Consider the following 18,675-nt stretch of genomic DNA (forward strand, 5'->3'; position numbering starts at 1 on the left):
CGCACTTTTCGTCCTGGGCTTCATCCCCACCACGCCCACCCCGCTCTTCCACACCCTCGGAACCACCTTTCTGCAGACCCCTCCTCATCCGGGCCTGGACTCCAGTTATACTGGCCAGGCCGGTTGTGGGTACGCCTAAAGGATCTGCCGCCGCCTCCGCCCGCGCTGCGTTCCCCGCGTGAGCGCTGGATTATTCTAGTCTTTGAGCATGGCAGATTTCCACCGGATGACATCATGGGAGCCGAGTGAGTGCCGGCTCCGAGAGGGGGACGGAGAAGGGGAGGGGGAGGAGAGGAGGGGAGAGGGCTGGGAAGCGGAGCCAGAGCCGGGTGTACGTCCGCAAGCTGGGGAGGAGCGCTCCGCCCGCTACTGACAAAGGATGGGAGGATGCCTGCGCCGCGGGATGCTCCTTGCGCTCCGCCGCGCGGCCGCCTGAGCGACTTCGCCCTCCGCCGGTGAGTGATTGCAAAGATTGTTCAATCCGCCTCGCTGCGAACCCGTACCCTCCTCGGCTCCCCGTCCCGGGCGTCTGTGTCCCTGACCCCGAGCGGGGCTTGGCACAGCACCAGGCTGGGAGCATTGGCAGCAGGTGCCTTTGCCCGGCGGGTCCGCGAAGCAGCCGAGGCTCCTGGCTGGGGTGCGTGGTGGGTGCTGGGACTCAACTCCCAGGCGGCGGGCTCGCCTGCGGGCGCCGCTCGGGTGAGTGGAGACTGTGCCAGCCGGCGGCCCGGGGGTAGTAGTTACCTCCGCTGGTCCGCCAGCGCCCGCCCTGCGCGCTAGCCTTTTCTGGTGGCTCCCCAGTGCGCGGCGCGCTGTTTACACCAGCTTTGTACTAGTCAGCGAACCGCACCCCTCGGAAAGCGCGGAATCGATGACGGCCACTTTACAGGCTCACGAGCTTCCAGTGTGGGCTTGAGGGGGGCGGGCACCGATCACCCCAGGGCGGGCGCACGCCCAGGACCACTGAGGGCAGCCTTTGTCTTGGGTGTAGCGCTAATGCACTCAAATCTGAGTCAGGCTCTCCGCAACCGTCGAGTCGGATCCGGGTCCCCGGCACCCACCCGCCTGGGCGAGGGATGCCATTGTGTTCCTGCGGCAGGCGGGACTGAGAGCTGGGACTTGAGACACCAGAAGTGTCCTGCGCCCACGGTAAGTGTCGCAGTTGGACAGGTGCAGGGCGAGCTTCTTAAAGCTCCTGGAAGTGAAGTGACTAATTGAGGCCGAATGACGCCCAAGTTCTGTCCCCTAGTGGTGTGAGTCAAAGAGCAAACTTAGGGAGACGCACTCTAGCTTTTTTTTTTTTTTTTTTTTTTTTTTTTCCTGGTTTCTGACGCGCTTATTGTGAGCATTATTTGCGGCAGGTGGATGGAATTAGAAGCAGGTTCAGGATACAGTTAGGGAGATCCACGCCTTCCTGGCAATCCCTTTTGTTGTTCAGTAATTTCGGAAGAGGTTTTCTTGCTAAATGTGTTCGAGATTTGTCCTGTTACAGAGTTTTGAGGGCTTAAAGGGAAAAGATTCGGAACCTGCTCAGGTGTCTTAGAGTTGTGCTGCGTGTTAAGTGCTAGAAAGCCAAGATAGCAATACCCACGCCTCCTCGCTGCCTGCAGGTTTGACACACGTTTTATCGATGAATTCCTTCTGTTTGGGAAGAGTCCCAATTTTCAGATCACAGAGAAGTGGCGATACCTATTGGAATATTTGATTTTGATATCACTTTATTTCCAGAAGTAACACATTGTTAAAAAGGTGGAAGGAATGAAAGTTTGTTACTTTGGGGTTCGGTTACTTTCTTTTGGAGTTTCATTCATGGCAATCTAAAATATTTAAAAATTTAAGAGCTGTTTTATTTTCATGGATTTACTGTATAATGATCCCCGAATATCAAGGAGATTCTTGTATGCAAGTTTGATATTCCAGTATCTAACATAATGGTAGGGTGTAAGAAAGTAACAACCTCAGTTATAATTCAAAGAGTAATTTCATTTTCCTTTTCTTAAAAAGGGTTACTGGTTTTCCTTTAGACTGTTTTTTTTTCTTTAAAGATAGATGATGCAAGTGAAGCTTTTTAAAAACAGAAGTATAAAAGTGTAAAAGACCAGTGATTGCCCTTCTGATAAAGTTTGAAGTCTTTTTAGAACAGACATGATAGAAAATTATTTGAATTAAAACACGTGTTGGAAGTGATAAAGGAGCTAACTGGGTGAAATGATGGAAGGAGATTTTACTAAATATAAATGGTGAGACTAAGAATTTCACATCAGTTTTGCTTTTGGAAAAGTGCACTGTGTGGCTTTTCCAGTCTTCTCTTGGGAAGTGCATAATTAAATCTTTGATTATGTGGTGTTATGTTGAGAGACCAATGATACGAGCTTACCTGTCTGTACCCAGGACTTTGGGGTTAGTGGCAACGTTTTCTCCTGTGATTCAGAAATAATTTTTATTTCATTATTTGTTTCCCGACTTATAAAGGGCTCCACCTGTTTCCTTAAAAGTTTCTTTCTTTTATACTTTATTGTACTTGTCTCCTTATAGTAAAAGTTAAGGAGCTTTACATGAAGGTTGTTAGAGAGCCGGTTGATCATGTTGGCTGCTTTTCTTACATATTATAGTGACAATATCTCTTTTTGAAACTAGCCCTGTGAGCATACAGGCTGATGATGTGCTTATGTGATGGGGTACACCCAACATAAAAAAATATACGTATGTATAAAATATATATAGTCCCAGTCAGACAGTCAGCAAGTAATAATCATAAGCAGGAGGTATATGGTATTTGGCTAGTGATTTTTTGGCAAATGACATTTCCTTTAATAATAGAATGTATTACTCCCTTTATGAGGTAAGTAAAATTCCCCATTAAAGATAGGTTATGTTTTATGTTTGAAATCTTTTGTTTTAAAAATATCCAAGAAGGTACAAAAAATGATCTTCACTACGCATACACTAGAGTATGTGAGGAAAGTTCTCAAAGTATGAGCATCTTATAAATATATATATATGATTTTGTATATTTAATAGGCAGTACAGTATTATTTTAAAAACATGAAGTAAAAGAATGTCCCTGAATTAGAGAATATTATCACGATGTTCTTTAATGTATTCACAAATATTTTGGCTATTTTGTTATGCAAGGATGCTTAACAGGAAAAGATGAGAGGAAGTTGCATTATCAGACAAAAGCAAAACTGTAGTATATTGCTTGGAGTAGGCAATAGTGATGTTTTCAAGATTTTAGAAAAGAGCATGATGTCAGAATACTGGAGGATTTCTAAGAAAAAAATTATGTAGGAGGAATAAGTTTGTATTATTTGGTGGCCTCTTGTTTTCCCTGTTCCAGCTGTTGGATTTGAACAGATACTGTAGAATCTCTGTAATACAGTGAAACTCTCTGCCTTCCTTGAGGCAACATTATATCTTGAACTCCATCAGAGATTGTCTTGTGAGCTTTTCTATGGTGTTTTTCAAATACTAGTTAAAGGATGTTTTATGTATCACAGGACATTGTGGTGTTAACTCTTGCATAGTTCTTTGATAAAGAAATTGGTCAGTAAAACGTCTTTGGCTGAAAAGTTTTGGTGTCTCTGCTTCTGGAGATCGAAAGTTAAGAGTGAAAGTCAACAGTTATGAAACAGTAGAAAATATTCAGGAGTGTCATAGTATCTTATTCACTGGGTTAAAATAACATAGGTAATGGAGTTTTTAAAAACAAAATTAACATTTGAGACAAAATCTCCAGAAGCCCAAATCATCCCCTTGTTTGTTATGTATTATGCCACTTAATGGACCTCTATAATACTATTATTTTATTTTTAGTTTTTTAGAAGATTTTATTTTATTTTTTTTATTTAAAAAAATTTTTTTTTTCAACGTTTATTTATTTTTGGGACAGAGAGAGACAGAGCATGAACGGGGGAGGGGCAGAGAGAGAGGGAGACACAGAATCGGAAACAGGCACCAGGCTCTGAGCCATCAGCCCAGAGCCCGACGCGGGGCTCGAACTCCCGGACCGCGAGATCGTGACCTGGCTGAAGTCAGACGCTCAACCGACTGCGCCACCCAGGCGCCCCAGAAGATTTTATTTTTAAGTAATCTCCGCACCCAATGTGGGACTAGAATTTACAGCCCTGAGATCAAGAGTTGGGTGCTCTACGGACTGATCCAGCCAGGTGCCCCTATATTTATTTTCTACTTCCCAGTGTGTCAGAGTGATAAAAGCTGGGTAGGAAGGAAATGCATGTTCTAGTTTTGACTTTGTCATGTAATTGAGGACAGGCTTCTGAATCTCTTGAGCATTAGTTTCACTTTCCATAAAATAAAGATGATAACATCTGCCCTGCATTTCTCACAGGGTATGGTCCACCCAGTAAATGAGCTGATGTGCAAAAGTGATTTCCAAAAAACAGGAAGAACTGTGCAACAAATACTACCTCATTACTTAACTTTGTAACTTCTAGATTATTTTCAGTTAAAGAGGTAAACTTATATAGGGGCTCCTGGTTGGCTCAGTCAGTTGAGTGTCTGACTTCAGCTCAGGTCATGATCTCCTGGTTTGTGAATTTGAGCCCCATGTAGGGCTCTGTGCTGAGAGCTCAGAGCCTGGAGCCTGCTTCAGATTCTGTGTCTCCCTCTCTCCGCCCCTTCCTCCCTCCCCATCTCTCTCTGTCTGTCTGTCTCTAGTGCTCACACTCTCTCTCTGAAAAATAAATAAACATAAAAAAAATAAAAAAAATAAAAAAAGAAGTAAACTTATATAGAGGTGAATCTATATAGTTTGTGATTTCTATTTTAAACATCTGGTATTTTTAATTAGCTGCATTCTTGGCAATTCCTGTATTACAGTTTATCATAAAACTTGATAAATAGGTTGTTATATATCTTAATTGCAAGTTTGCTGGCAACAAATTCTCTCATTTTTTGTGTGTCTGAAAATGTTTTTATACAGCTTTTATTTTTATAAAGAATATGTAAACCGGGAATAGAATTTTTTGTTTGGCAGTCATTTCCTGTGAACACTTGAAGTAGTTATTCTCCTGACTTGGGCTTCCATCAGACCTGTCAGTCTTGTTGTTTTGCAGGTCATGTGTCTTTGTCTCTGGCTGATTTTAAGATTCTTCATTTGTCTTTAGTTTTTTTCAGTCCTTCAATGATGTTAGTAGGTATGGTTTTCTTTTTGTTTATCCTCTTTAGAGTTTGTAGTGCTTTCTGAATTTGTGGATTGATGTGTTTCATCAGATGAAATTCATTGATGAGTTCTTGAAGAAATAGTTCTACTCCATTCTGTTTCTTTTCTTTTTTTCTGAGATCTCAGTTGTATGTTTAGTACACGGTTTCACTGTGCCCAGCATGCTCTTACACTTGTTTCACTATTTTCTACTCTTTCTTTCTATGTTTGTGTGGATATTTTCCTTTGATCTTTTATTCCAGTTTACTAGCCTTCTCTCCTTCACTATGGCTGTTATGCTTTCAAGCTCATCTATGGGTTATTTATTACTCTACTTAGTGTATTTTTTTGGTTTTCAATGTGCATTTCATTCTTTGCTATAGATACCAATGAATCTATTTTTCCACCTTTTCCTCTGTTACTTTGAACATATTAAGATCATTTGAAAGTTTTTGTTAGTTAACACCAATAAATGGATTACTGTAGAACTTTTCTTCAGTGTCTGTCTTTACTCTTGATTTTAGTAATTGTGTATAAAAATTCTAGAAGCTCCAGATGATTTATCCAGGTCCAAAGAGTTGTCGGCACTCCTGCTAGGTGAATGAATTAGAGAGGTTGTCAGTCCTTATAATCCCATCAGTGACTGAGCTGACTCAGGTACTAATAGTCTTTATCCCTTGCGGGGGAACCTAGCTGCCAAGGCATAGATATTTAGAGCATCCACTGGTGCATTCACAGGTACTAAACACAATTCGGGGCAGTACTTCTGAGAATCCTGCTCTTCTTTTCAGAAGCGTTCTTCTTAGTCCTTTAGCATCGTATACATAGCTTCACATGTCAGCAGACGTCATGTGGCTAAAACCACGCATGTGTCGGCTTGATGCTTCATCATTTATTTCTCACTGGCATCTTGGTCCCTCCTGCACCTATTTTTTTTTTTTTTTTTATCTCCAGCCCCATACGACTCCCAGAATTTCTGCTGGATTCCCTACCCTGTTTCAGTGGTCCCCTGCTCATACTCTCAGCCTCTTGGTATTTGTCTAGATTGGCAAATGCTCCCACTCATCATCCCAGGGGATAAAAACACCATTAAAATTCAGCTTACCTCTTTGATGCTTCTTCCATCTGAAATCTTGAAGCTAGTAAATTCAAATTCATGGTAACTAAATATAACAAATTGGCAAAACTTTTCTTTTGGGAGTGCTGTACACACACAACAAACACACACATGTGTGTATATATAAAACCCACTTTTTTTCTGAACAAAGGAACCCCATGATATATGAATCATCCTAACTTGCAAATAAATTCCACATATAGGGAGTGGATAACGTGGAATGTCTGGAGCTTCCCTCTTTCTAGAAACAACTATCTTTTGTTTTTCAACTTGTTACTCAGACAAGCAACTGATACAGACTGATGTCTTGTCACTTGTATATAATAAAGTTAATAAGTTAAATGTGTATAACTTCTTTTATTTTTGGTATATAGATGAATGTACCAATACCAAGAATATATTTCTTCCAGAAGATATGTTGCAAAGGTTGGTTAGTAGTTTCAGAAATAATATCTTTAACAATACACTTCAAGTATGACCTAAATTAACTACACTTCTGTGGATTGACCTAGAATTTTTGTTGAACCTGTCTAGTGATGGATAGATACTCAAAGTGAACTAAAATATGTAATTCCATTTCTAAGTGATTATAAAAGTTTCTTAATATTTATTTTTGCGAGAGAGAGAGAGAGACAGCATGAGCAGGGTAGGGGCAGAGAGAGAAGGAGACACAGAATCCAAAGCAGGCTCCAGGCTCTGAGCTGTCAGCACAGGGCCCGATGCAGGGCTCAGACTCATGAACCATTAGATCATAACCTGAGCCAAAGTCAGACGCCTAACCGACTGAGCTGCCCAGGCGCCCCTTAAGTGATTATAAATTCAGGATAATTTCAGGAGTAGAATTTAGTGATTCATCACTTACCTAACACCCAGTGCTCATCCCAACAAGTGTCCTCCTTAATGCTCATTGCCCATTTAGTCCCATCCCCCATCCCAAACCCCTCCAGCAACCCTCAGTTTGTTCTCTGTATTTAAGAGTCTCTTACGGTTTGTCTACCTCTCTGTTTTTATATTATTTTTGCTTTCCTTCCCTTATGTTCATCTGTTTCATATCTTAAATTACACCTGTGAGTGAAATCATAATGATATTTGTATTTCTCTTACCGGCTTATTTCACTTAACATAATACACTGTAGTTCCATCCACATTGTTGCAAATGGAAAAATTTCATTCTTTTTGATCACCAAGTAATATTCCATTACACACACACACACGCACTCACACACACACACACACACACACACACACACACCTACCATATTTTCTTTATTCATCAGTCAATGGACATTTGGGCTCTTTCCATAATTTGGCTGTTGTCAATAGTGCTGCTATAAACATTGGGGAGCATGTGCCCATACAAATCAGCACTCCTGTATTCTCTGGATGAATACCTATAATGCAATTGCTGGGTTGTAGGATAGTTCTATTTTTAATTTTTTGAAGAACCTCTGTACTGTTCTCCAGAGTGGCTACACCAGTTTGCATTCCCACCAGCAGTGCAAAAGAGATCCTCTATTTTCCACATCCTCACCAACATCTGTTGTTGCCTGAGTTGTTAATGTGAGCCATTCTGACAGGTGTGAGGTGGTATCTCATTGTGGTTTTGATTTGTATTTCCCTGATATTGAGTGAAGTTGAGCATTTTTGCATGTGTCTGTTAGCCATCTGGATGTCTTCTTTGGAAAAATGTCTATGTCTTTTGCCCATTTCTTCCCTGGATTATTTGGTTTTTGGGTGTTGAGTTTGATAAGTTCTTTATAGAGTTTGGATACCAATCCTTCCTCTGATGTGTCATTTGCAGATATCTTCCCCAATTCCGTCAGATGCCTTTTAGTTTTGCTGATTGTTTCCTTTGCTGTTCAGAAGCTTTTTATCTTGATGAGGTCCCAATAGTTCATTTTTGCTTTTGTTTCCCTTGCCTCTGGAGACATGTCAAGTAAGAAGTTGCTGCGGCTTTTTGTAGCAACGTGGATGGAACTGGAGAGTGTGATGCTAAGTGAAATAAGCCATACAGAGAAAGACAGATACCATATGGTTTCACTCTTATGTGGATCCTGAGAAACTTAACAGGAACCCATGGGGGAGGGGAAGGAAAAAAAAAAAAAGAGGTTAGAGTGGGAGAGAGCCAAAGCATAAGAGACTGTTGAGAACTGAGAGCAAACTGAGGGTTGATGGGGGGTGGGAGGGAGGAGAGGGTGGGTGATGGGTATTGAGGAGGGCACCTTTTGGGATGAGCACTGGGTGTTGTATGGAAACCAATTTGACAATAAATTTCATATATAAATAAAAAAAAAAAGTTGCTGCGGCTGAGGCCAAAGAGGTTGTTGCCTGTTTAGTCCTCTAGGATTTTGATGGGTTCCTGTCTTATGTTTAGATCTTTTATCCATTTTCGATTTATTTTTGTGTATGGAGTAATAAAGTGGTCCAGGTTCAGTCTTCTGCATGTCATTGTCCAGTTTTCCAAAACCATTTGCTGAAGAGACTCTTTTTTTTTTTAATGTTTATTTTTGAGAGAGACAGAGACAGAATGCGAGTGGTTAGAGGCAGAGAGAGAGGGAGACACAGAAGCAGAAGCAGGTGCCAGGCTCTGAGCTGTTAGCACAGAGCCCGACACGGGGCTCGAACTCAGGAGCCATGAGATCATGTCCTGAGCTGAAGTCGGACGCTCAACCGACTGAGCCGCCCAGGCGCCCCGAGACTTTTTTTGATTGGATATTATTTCCCACTTTGTCAAAGATTACTTGGCCATACGTTTGTGGGTCCATTTCTGGGTTCTCTATTCTGTTCCATTGATCTGAGTGTCTATTTTTGTGCCAGTACCATACTGTCGTGATGATTACAGCTTTGTAATACAGTTTCAAGTCCAGAATTGTGATGCCTCCTGCTTTGGTTTTATTTTTCAGGATTGCTTTGGGTATTCAGGGTCTTTTGTGGTTCCATACAAATTTTAGGATTGTTTGTTCTATCTCTGTGGAGAATGCTGGTGTTATCTGGATAGCGGTTGCATTGACTGTGTAGATTACTTTGGGTAGTGTTGACATTTTAATAATATTTGTTCTTCCAATCCATGAGCCTGGAATGTTTTTCCATTTTTTTGTGTCTTCTTTAATTTCTTTCATAAGCTTTCTATAGTTTTTAGTGTATACATTTTTCACCTCTTTAGTTAGATTTATTCCTAGGTATTTTATGGTTTTTGGTGCAATTGTAAATGGGATTGATTCCTTGATTTCTCTTTCTGCTGCTTTATGGTGTATAGAAATGCGACCCATTTTTTGTACATTGATCTTATATCCTGCACCTTTGCTGAATTCATGTATTAGTTTCAGCAGTTTTTTGATAGGGTCTTTTGGGTTTTCCATGTAGAGTATCATGTCATCTGTGAAGAGTGAAAGTTTGACTTTTTCCTTGCCAGTTTGGATGCCTTTAATTTCTTCATGTTGTCTGATTGCTGAGGCTAGGACTTCCAACACTGTGTTGAACAACAGTGGTGAGAGTGCACATCCTTGTCATGTTCCTGACCTTAGGGGGAAAGCTCTCAGTTTTTCCTCATTGAGGATGATATTAGTGGTCGGTCTTTCACGGTCTTATGATCTTGAGAAACCACGGAGTTTTGAGACACAACCAAATTGTTCAAAATGCCTGGAATGGGTTCTTTCCCTCCCATCCTTCCTTTCAGTGCATTAAGGTACATTAGGAAACTCACTGAGGCTTGGTAAGAATGATAAATTAGGGACTGTGGTGTTCCTTGCTTGTTATTTGATGCTGACTCTCTGATGAGCAATGCCCTGATGCTCATACTGTGTATCACGTGCCTCTTGGAGTCTGATGTGTATCCTTTCAGTCTCACTTCCATTTCAGCCTCACTTCCAGGTCTTCCTGTGACTGTGGCAAACATTTTTGGCAGGCTGTGCCTCAGTTGTGTTGACTTCTTCTCACCTTGAACTTGTGCAGAGTATCTTTTAACTGCTGCTCTATGATTTGACCAGCATGTCTTATATATCCCTTTGCCCCTAAAAGTGCAGCCTAGAAGTGGGGAGAAGCTAATACCACTAGGAGAATCCCTCAATCAGTGGGAATAGTTGGGCAGTTCTGAGAGAGAAAGGCTTTCTGTAGTTCCTCCTGAGGGTCCAGGTTGAGTGGAACCTCATTTGGCCATGGTGACAACCCAACTCCATACGCTTATATTGGCTTTTATTTCCTATTTCACTTTACCTGGTGCTTCATTCTTACCATCTGGGATCACCTTCTGGTATTTGCACATTTTTTTTTTTCAACGTTTATTTATTTTTGGGACAGAGAGAGACAGAGCATGAACGGGGGAGGGGCAGAGAGAGAGGGAGACACAGAATCAGAAACAGGCTCCAGGCTCTGAGCCATCAGCCCAGAGCCCGACGCGGGCCTCGAACTCACGGACCGCGAGATCGTGACCTGGCTGAAGTCGGACGCTTAACCGACTGCGCCACCCAGGCGCCCCATCACATTTTTTTTTTTTTAACTAAAATTTTTAAATTTTATTTTAGAGAAAGGGAGAGCAAGAGTGAGAGAGTGAGCATGCGAGCAGGGGAGAGGGACAGAGGAAGAGAGAGAATGAATCTTAAGAAGGCTCCATGCTGAGCATAGGGTTTGATCCCACAGCCCTGGGAAAAGTTACGTGAAAAGTTGGATGCTCAACCAACTGAGTCACCCAGGCATCCCTGCACATAAGTTTCTATTTCACATTATTCTTTTGAAGGGAACTTGGCCTAAGATACATGGTAAATTACTTTTTTTTTCTGTAGAAGAAAATGAAAAACAAAAAAACAAAACAAAACAAGAAAGAACAAGAATCAGGACTAAGCCAATTCTATTTATAGTGAGAGAAATTGTAAGGAAAAAGCTAAAACAATGTATTTTTCAAAGGTGTTTTATTTATAAAGTCGTCATCTTTCAGGTCACCAAATGAGGCTATTTAAAGAATTCTTCTAGGGGCGCCTGGGTGGCTCAGTCGGTTGAGCGTCCGACTTCAGCCTGGGTCACGATCTCGTGGTCTGTGAGTTCGAGCCCCGCGTCGGGCTCTGGGCTGATGGCTCAGAGCCTGGAGCCTGCTTCCGATTCTGTGTCTCCCTCTCTCTCTGACCCTCCCCCGTTCATGCTCTGTCTCTCTCTGTCTCAAGAATAAATAAACGTTAAAAAAAAAATAAAAAAAAATAAAGAATTCTTCTAGTAACTATAAGGTCATCATCTGTTGACCTAATCAATCCCCCCTTCCCCCACTTTTTGTTTTACTTCCCTTTGATATGTATGCCCTGGCTAGGTCCTGGTGGCGAAATGAGTAACAAAATGTGGCACAATTACTGCCTCTTTTGGAAAGTTTTATTTCAGTGAAATTAATTAACCACACAAATGAACACACACATGCCGGAGTGAATGCACTGATGAACAAGTACACACTGGTGAGAAAGCCTGTTATAGGGGTTTGACTTAGCAAGGGAGACCTGGGCAAGCCTCTTTGAGAAGGTGACATGAGCTGACATCGATCAAAAGGATGAAAACGAGTTAATTAGAGAAGGAAAGAGTTTTCAAACAGAGGGACAATGAAGTGTGCGCAAGCCCTATTGTTGGGAAAGCTTGGCAGTTTCTAAGGAGTCACAGCCCGAAGGAGGAGATGTGACAAGTAGGAGGGACTGTCACAAAATGCTTTGAATATTAAAGAATGAAGTGTGTATGCATGAGTGTATGTGATTGTGTATGTGTGACGGTGACAGTAAGGAGGGGCCTCATGAATAAACCAGATGACATTTGAGCAAAAAACAAATGTGTGAAACATCTGGGGAGAATATTGTATGATATATGCAGACTAACAAATACTTAAAGTTATGAACATTTAAAAGTGTGAGAATTGTAGGAATGGATAATTTTGAAGTTAATGCATTTCTAAATAAATAGAGTTGAAAGAAAAGGGATATTTATTAATTTATTCAATTTATTTGTCCGACCTCATGGGGATACCTTAAGAACTGTCTATGAGGCTTTTAAAATTCTTTACATCTAAGGAGTTTTACAGTGTTACAGAAATTTATGTATTTTTATTAGTTACCTGTTTTTAAGGTGGTAGAATTGTAGATAGACTTTCTCTTTTTTTAATTTTTAAAAAATGTTTATTTATTTTTGAGAGTATTTATTTATTTTTGAGAGAGAGAGAGACAGAGTATGAGCAGGGGAGGGGCAGAGAGAGAGGAGACACAGAATCTGAAGCAGGCTCCAGGTTCTGAGCTGTCGGCACAGAGCCCGATGTGGGACTCGAACCCATGAACAGTGAGATCATGCCCTGAGCTGAAGTCGGATGCCCAACCTACTGAGCACCCAAGTGCCCCTAGACTTTTCTCTTTTAAAAGTATTTCAACTAAACTTTTACTTGAGATTGATTTTAGTAGTGTAGCACACAAAGAGTGTATATAGATGCTGCTGAAGTATGGTGCATAGCCACATTTAATTACTCAGTCCCAGAAGAGTTCATGTACTTAAGTTTTAATATAGTTAAATTGCCTAAGTACTCACACAAGTTTGGATTCTGCTTTTGCTAATTTCTCCCAGATTTGAAATGTAAGAAACTAGAGACAAATTACTTTCCACCTAGAACTATATTTCCTTTGATATTTCTTAGCAATTTTGCCTTAATGGAACCCAAAGTTGTATTTAAGACATGGTGTGAAATGACCCTCTAAGATTTAGCATAATATGTATAATGGTCTTGCCAGCAATACTCCCTCTTTCATGAGATAGCTTGGTTTATCTTTATAGGTTACTTTTAAACTTAATCTTTTATGAAATCTCTTAAGTCCATTATTTTAAAAATATTTAGTAAGTACATGGGAAAACATGTATTTATTCAGTAATTACTACATGAAACAAAGATTTGTGCCATGAACAATGAGAGGGAATTAGACAGAAGTGGGGGGAATTAATTGGGCAGATTATTAGGATGTTGAATAACAAGTATCAAAGGTAAAGTCTGAGACATTTAAAAAAAATGTTTATTTTGAGATAGAGACAGGGCAAGCTGGGGAAGGGAGAAGAGAGAGTAAGATGCAATCCCAAGCAGGCTCCACACTGTCAGCGCAGAGCCTGATGTGAGGCTCAGTCTCATGAACAGCGAGATTCTGACCTGGCGGAACAAAATCAAGAGACAGACGCTTAACGGCTTAACCGACTGAGCACCCAAGTGCCCCTGAGACTTTTTGATTTGTTCCTTACAACATTCACGTTGGAGGATAACCACCCTTAGGCTCTGAAAAGCAGAATCATTAAACTTCCTTAGCTTTTGTAGACCAAAATTAAGAAAAGAATCTTAAAAGCAGTGGTAATAGACACTATTTCCGTGGACTTTTGTTATGAGGATGAGCCATAGTTACCAATTTATAGATATTGTTAAAAATGATGCAAAAGGTGTTAAAATTTTTTTCAACACAGTACCCAGTAACCCAGAAAGGCCAAAAATATATTTTAGGGACATGTAAAGGAATCTTTGTGTTAGAAGTCTAATTACACAAATCTGTTTTTCTTTAAATAATAAAAGTAAGTGTTTCAAAATGTTGATAGTGGTCCTGGGACTGTGGTTAGTTTTTTACCCTACTTCTCCTTATTTTCCAAATAATTTTTCATAAGTATGATTTCTTTTGACAAAAAAAGTTAGATACTTCTTGAATGGAAAAAAAAAAGATGAAGCAAAACTTGAAAGTGATAGCTTCTGTTAAATCTGAATAGTTCTCTTGTGGGTGTTGGTTATTTTTTAATACTTTTGCATTTATCTGTATATATTTTATGATAAAATTACATATAGAGAAAAATGATGTGAAAAAAATCTTCTGTTTCATGCTAAGTTACACTCTATGGAGATACATCTAGTGCAAAAACTTCTTTGAATAATTTGCCTCTCAACAGTATGAGAGACAACTCTTACTGGGATCTAAGAATTTTTTTTTCATTGAAGTTGCATTAATTTCAGGTGTACAGCACAGTGATTAGACAACTATAATTATGCTCTGCTCACCAAAAATGTAGCTACCATCTGTCACTATACAACACTGTTACAGTACCATCAACTATATTCCTTATGCCGTGCCTTTTATTCCCAGGACATTCATTCCATAACTGGAAGCCTGTGACTCTCACTTTGCTTCACCCATTTTGCCCATCCCCCCAACAACTATCAGTTTGTTCTCTGTATTTATGGGTCTGTTTCTGCTTTTTGTTTGTTTTGTTTTGTAGATTCCACATACAAGTGAAATCATATGGCCTTTATCTTTCTTTATCTGACTAATTTCATTTGACATAATACCCTCCAGGTTCATTCATACTTTCACAAATGGCAAGATCTCATTCTTTTTTTATGACTAACATTTCAGTGTGTGTGTGTGTGTGTGTGTGTGTGTGTGTGTGTGTGTATCACATTTTCTTTGTACTTGATCTGTCGATGGGCACTTGGTTTGCTTCCATATCTTGAGTATTGTGAATAGTGCTGCAGTAAATATAGAGGTGCATATATCTTTTTGAATTAGTGTTTTTTGTTTTCTTTGAGTAATGTTTGTTTTAAATAAACCCAATAGTGGAATCACTGGATCATATGATATTTCTATTATTAATTTTGAGGAACCTTGATACTAGTTTCTACAGTGACTGCAGCAGTTCACATTCTCACGAGCAATGCATGAGGTTTCCTTTTTCTTCACATTCTCATTCTTTCTTGTCTTTTTGCATCTAGTCGTTCCAACAGGTATATTGTGGTTATAATTTTCATTTCCCTGATAATTAAAGAGGTTGAACATGTTTTCATGTGCCTGTTGGCTAACTGTATGTCTTTTTTGGAAAAATGTTTATTCAGGTCCTCTGCCCATTTTTAAATTAGAAATCATGTTTGTTTTAAATAAATTGTTTTAAACAAGTCATTGATTGTCATCTCTAACTTGTTCTAATAAATAATTACAAGAACAATTAAAAATTACTAAGTTTTACTTTTATGTGCTTTTGTGTGCTTTCATAGCACATAAACCTATATTTTTTCCTCTTAATGGTGGTAACAGTTATGTAGATTACAGACTCTCTGAACTCACAAACCCTTTTGTCCATCATGGGCTCCTACTCACTTAGCAGCCTTGGTGTGAATTTGATCATGTGTACTTCCCCATGTGGGTACTCGGTGGGGGGTGGGGGGGTGTCTATGCTTTTAGAGATGGAATGTTTTTATGTTCTTCCTCAGAGAACAATTATTATATTTTGCTTACGGAAATATCTGTTATATAAAGAAAATTTGAAAACTTATTTTAAATAGAAAGTCTCAGTTTCCCCTCTGAGAGAAATGGGAAACAGTGGTAGTTGGAAGAAGTTGACTCTAAGCCATATTGAGTTGTTTTGAAATAATCTCCATTACTTCCTGAGGTGACACTGGTCAAACTGCTTAACCTGTTTGAATGTTGGTTTCCTTTTCTGTAATACATGGATGATAGTACCTCCTTCCTACAGTTGTTGTGAGGATTAAAGGTAGTAAGTAAATTTTCTTTAATGTTTATTTATTTTTGAGAGAGAGAGAGAGAGAGAGAGAGAGAGAGAGAGAGAGAGAGAGTCAGAGCTTGAGAGGGGAAGGCCAGAGAGAGAGAGAGGGAGACACAGAATCTGAAGCAGGCTCCAGGCTCTGAGCTGTCAGCACAGAACCCGACACGGGGCTCGAACTCACAAACCGTGAGATCATGACCTGAGCCATAGTTGGATGCTTAACCAACTGAGCCACCCAGGCGCCCCATAAATTTTCTAATAATAATAGCTATTTAATGTGAGTAGTTCATACCACTATTAAAGCTAATATATATTCTTTAAACTCTCAGGTATAGCTTTTGTTTAAAACAAGGTGTATGCTATACACTTAAAGTTTTGAGGTGTCTTTGTACTTTTTCGGTGTGGATGAAATTTGAATATTTAGTTGCGTGAGAGGAAAGTTGGCAACAACCACCACCTCCACCTCCACGTAAGTAAATGACGGAATGAATGAATAGTATTAATAATTGGCATCATTTTATAGTGAGTGCTTTTATTTTTCTCCTCTTTCTTTCTAAAATTTTCAATAATGTGGGCATTTCATTTTGATAATGGTAATATGAAGGAATGAGACTATTTGAAAGATAAATGGTAATATGAAGGAAGATAAGTTAATTGCTTCATTATTAGTTTGTGAACATACACACCATAAGCATTTCATCTGATACCCCAGGATGTTTTTACTATTGTCCTACTAGGTATCTTATTAGTAGGATAATAAACATAATGCAAAATAAAAGAATAAATGTGGATTTTTGGGATATTTTTATAGCTGTAAAACAACAGGTAAAGCATGTGTGTTGTAAAAGATTTAAACAATATAGAAGTATTAAGAGTAGAAAATGAAAGTCCTCCTTCAGTTCCCTCTCAACTCAAAAATATTGACTTCTTTCCTCAGATGTATCCACAATATAGACATCACATTCTCACATACATATATTTATGCTCAGATAAGAACATATACATTTTGATAAATATGCATTGTGCTGTGCCTTGTCTTATACTATCTCTTGGATATCTTTTTCATACACTTTAGTTTACAAACTGTATGGTATTGCATTTCTGGAGGTATTCTGCAATTTTACTTCTAGAAAAACTCTTGCATGTGGGCACAAAGAGACATGAGTTTATGAGAATGTCATTTGTATTAATTTAAAAATTCTAAAAATGTTCAATTACGGTATCTTGAAGCAATTGCATACTATATAGATGTTAAAATGAATGAACTGAAGTTTACATGTGTCAACATAGATCAATATTTAAAATTTGAGTGAAAAAGAAAGCTTCAAAGGATAATAATGTTACATCACTTTCCCAACCTTTACAAACATAAGAATAATTATATTGGCCATACATACTTAAATATGTAGTAAAATTGTGAAAATATGGTCATGCTGTTCAGAGGGTAGTAGATTTCTATTTTCAGCAGATTGTTATAGACCTGTCTATCCTTACAGATTATGATATTCTCTGCATTATGGCTGTATTGGTTTATACATCCTTCAGGAATGTACAAAGCATTACCAGGACTCTTATTTTTTTGCATGTATAAGTTTAAATTTTTTTTAACGTTTATTTATTTTTGAGACAGAGAGAGACAGAGCATGAACGGGGGAGGGTCTGAGAGAGAGGGAGACACAGAACCCGAAACAGGCTCCAGGCTCTGAGCTGTCAGCACAGAGCCTGACGCGGGGCTCGAACTCATGGACTGCAAGATCATGACCTGAGCCGAAGTCGGAGGCTTAACTGACTGAGCCACCCAGGTGCCCCTGCATGTATAAGTTTAAATACCTCATTGGTGTTTTGTTTTCTTTAACCCAATTAGTGCTGTTGAGCATTTTTTATGTTTTATGAGGACCGTTTAAGTCTTCTCTTTTGTAAATTGCCTTTTAAATACTTTTCTTCTTATTCCCCCATAAGTTTGGATTTTTATCTTTTTAAGTTTTTAAAAACTTTTTAAAAATTTTTATTATTTTGAGAGAGAGAGAGAGAGAGAGAGGGCACTTACGAGCAGGGGAGAGGGGCAGAGACAGGGAGAGAGAGAATCCCAAGAAGGGTCAGTGCTTGTCAGTGCAGAGCCCAATGTGAGGCTCAAACCCACCAACTGTGAGATCATGACCTGGGCTGAAGTCAAGAGTCAGATGCTCAACCCACAGAGCCACCCAGACACCCCAATTTTGGATTTTTAGAATGCATTTTAAGATCTCTTTGTACATTTTGAGCACTTTTTATCATTTACGTTTATTGAAAATATTTTCTTGCTGTCTTTTTAAAAATTTTATTATGTCATTTATTAGCTAGAAATTTCAAAATTTTATGACTTTCAGTTTTATCATTCATTTCCTTTATGAATTTTGGCTTTGCTTGTTTGAGGAGTTTTTTCTTAGACATTATAAAGATATCATTCAGTTTCCTACTGAAGCATTAATGTTTTACACTATGGTCTCTGGCTTAGTTGGAATTTATTTTTGTAGTTGTTCTGAATAGAGTTCACCCCTTACCCCTCGACCCTGTCCTGCGCATAGCCAATTGTCCTAGTTTAATTTTTCCATTGATTTGTAAGGCTAAGTCTAGAATATGTAAGAGTCATGTATTAAATATGTTCTGGATTCTGTAGTCTGTTCCATTGGTTTATTTGCCTAATTCTGTGCCAATTCAATACGTGATTCTTTAATCCTTTTAACATTATAAGCTGCCTTTATGTTTGTCAGGAAGAATTCCACTCCTTAGTTTTCAAAATTATCTTGGCTATTTTTATAAATATATCCTATATATATATATATATATATATATATATATATATATATGATACATATATATAAATATA

General features: G+C 39.1%; 1 protein-coding gene across 3 annotated transcripts in view; it reads left to right on the top strand.

The window, feature by feature from the left end:
* Positions 1-314: 314 nt before the first annotated feature.
* Positions 315-18,675, top strand: part of MARCHF1 (membrane associated ring-CH-type finger 1) — an 889,619-nt gene continuing 871,258 nt past the window's right edge. For 2 of the 3 annotated variants that reach the window (XM_040471208.1, XM_040471222.1), the window contains exon 1: positions 315-455. The gene's annotated coding sequence lies outside the window, so the exon portion shown is untranslated. Of the gene's footprint in view, positions 456-571; positions 1,150-18,675 lie in introns of those variants that run through there. The other variant, XM_040471216.1, reaches the window with a different exon arrangement.

The sequence above is a fragment of the Herpailurus yagouaroundi genome, unplaced genomic scaffold (genome assembly GCF_014898765.1).
Source record: "Herpailurus yagouaroundi ecotype Mexico unplaced genomic scaffold, PumYag 28, whole genome shotgun sequence".
Lineage (NCBI taxonomy): Eukaryota > Metazoa > Chordata > Mammalia > Carnivora > Felidae > Herpailurus > Herpailurus yagouaroundi.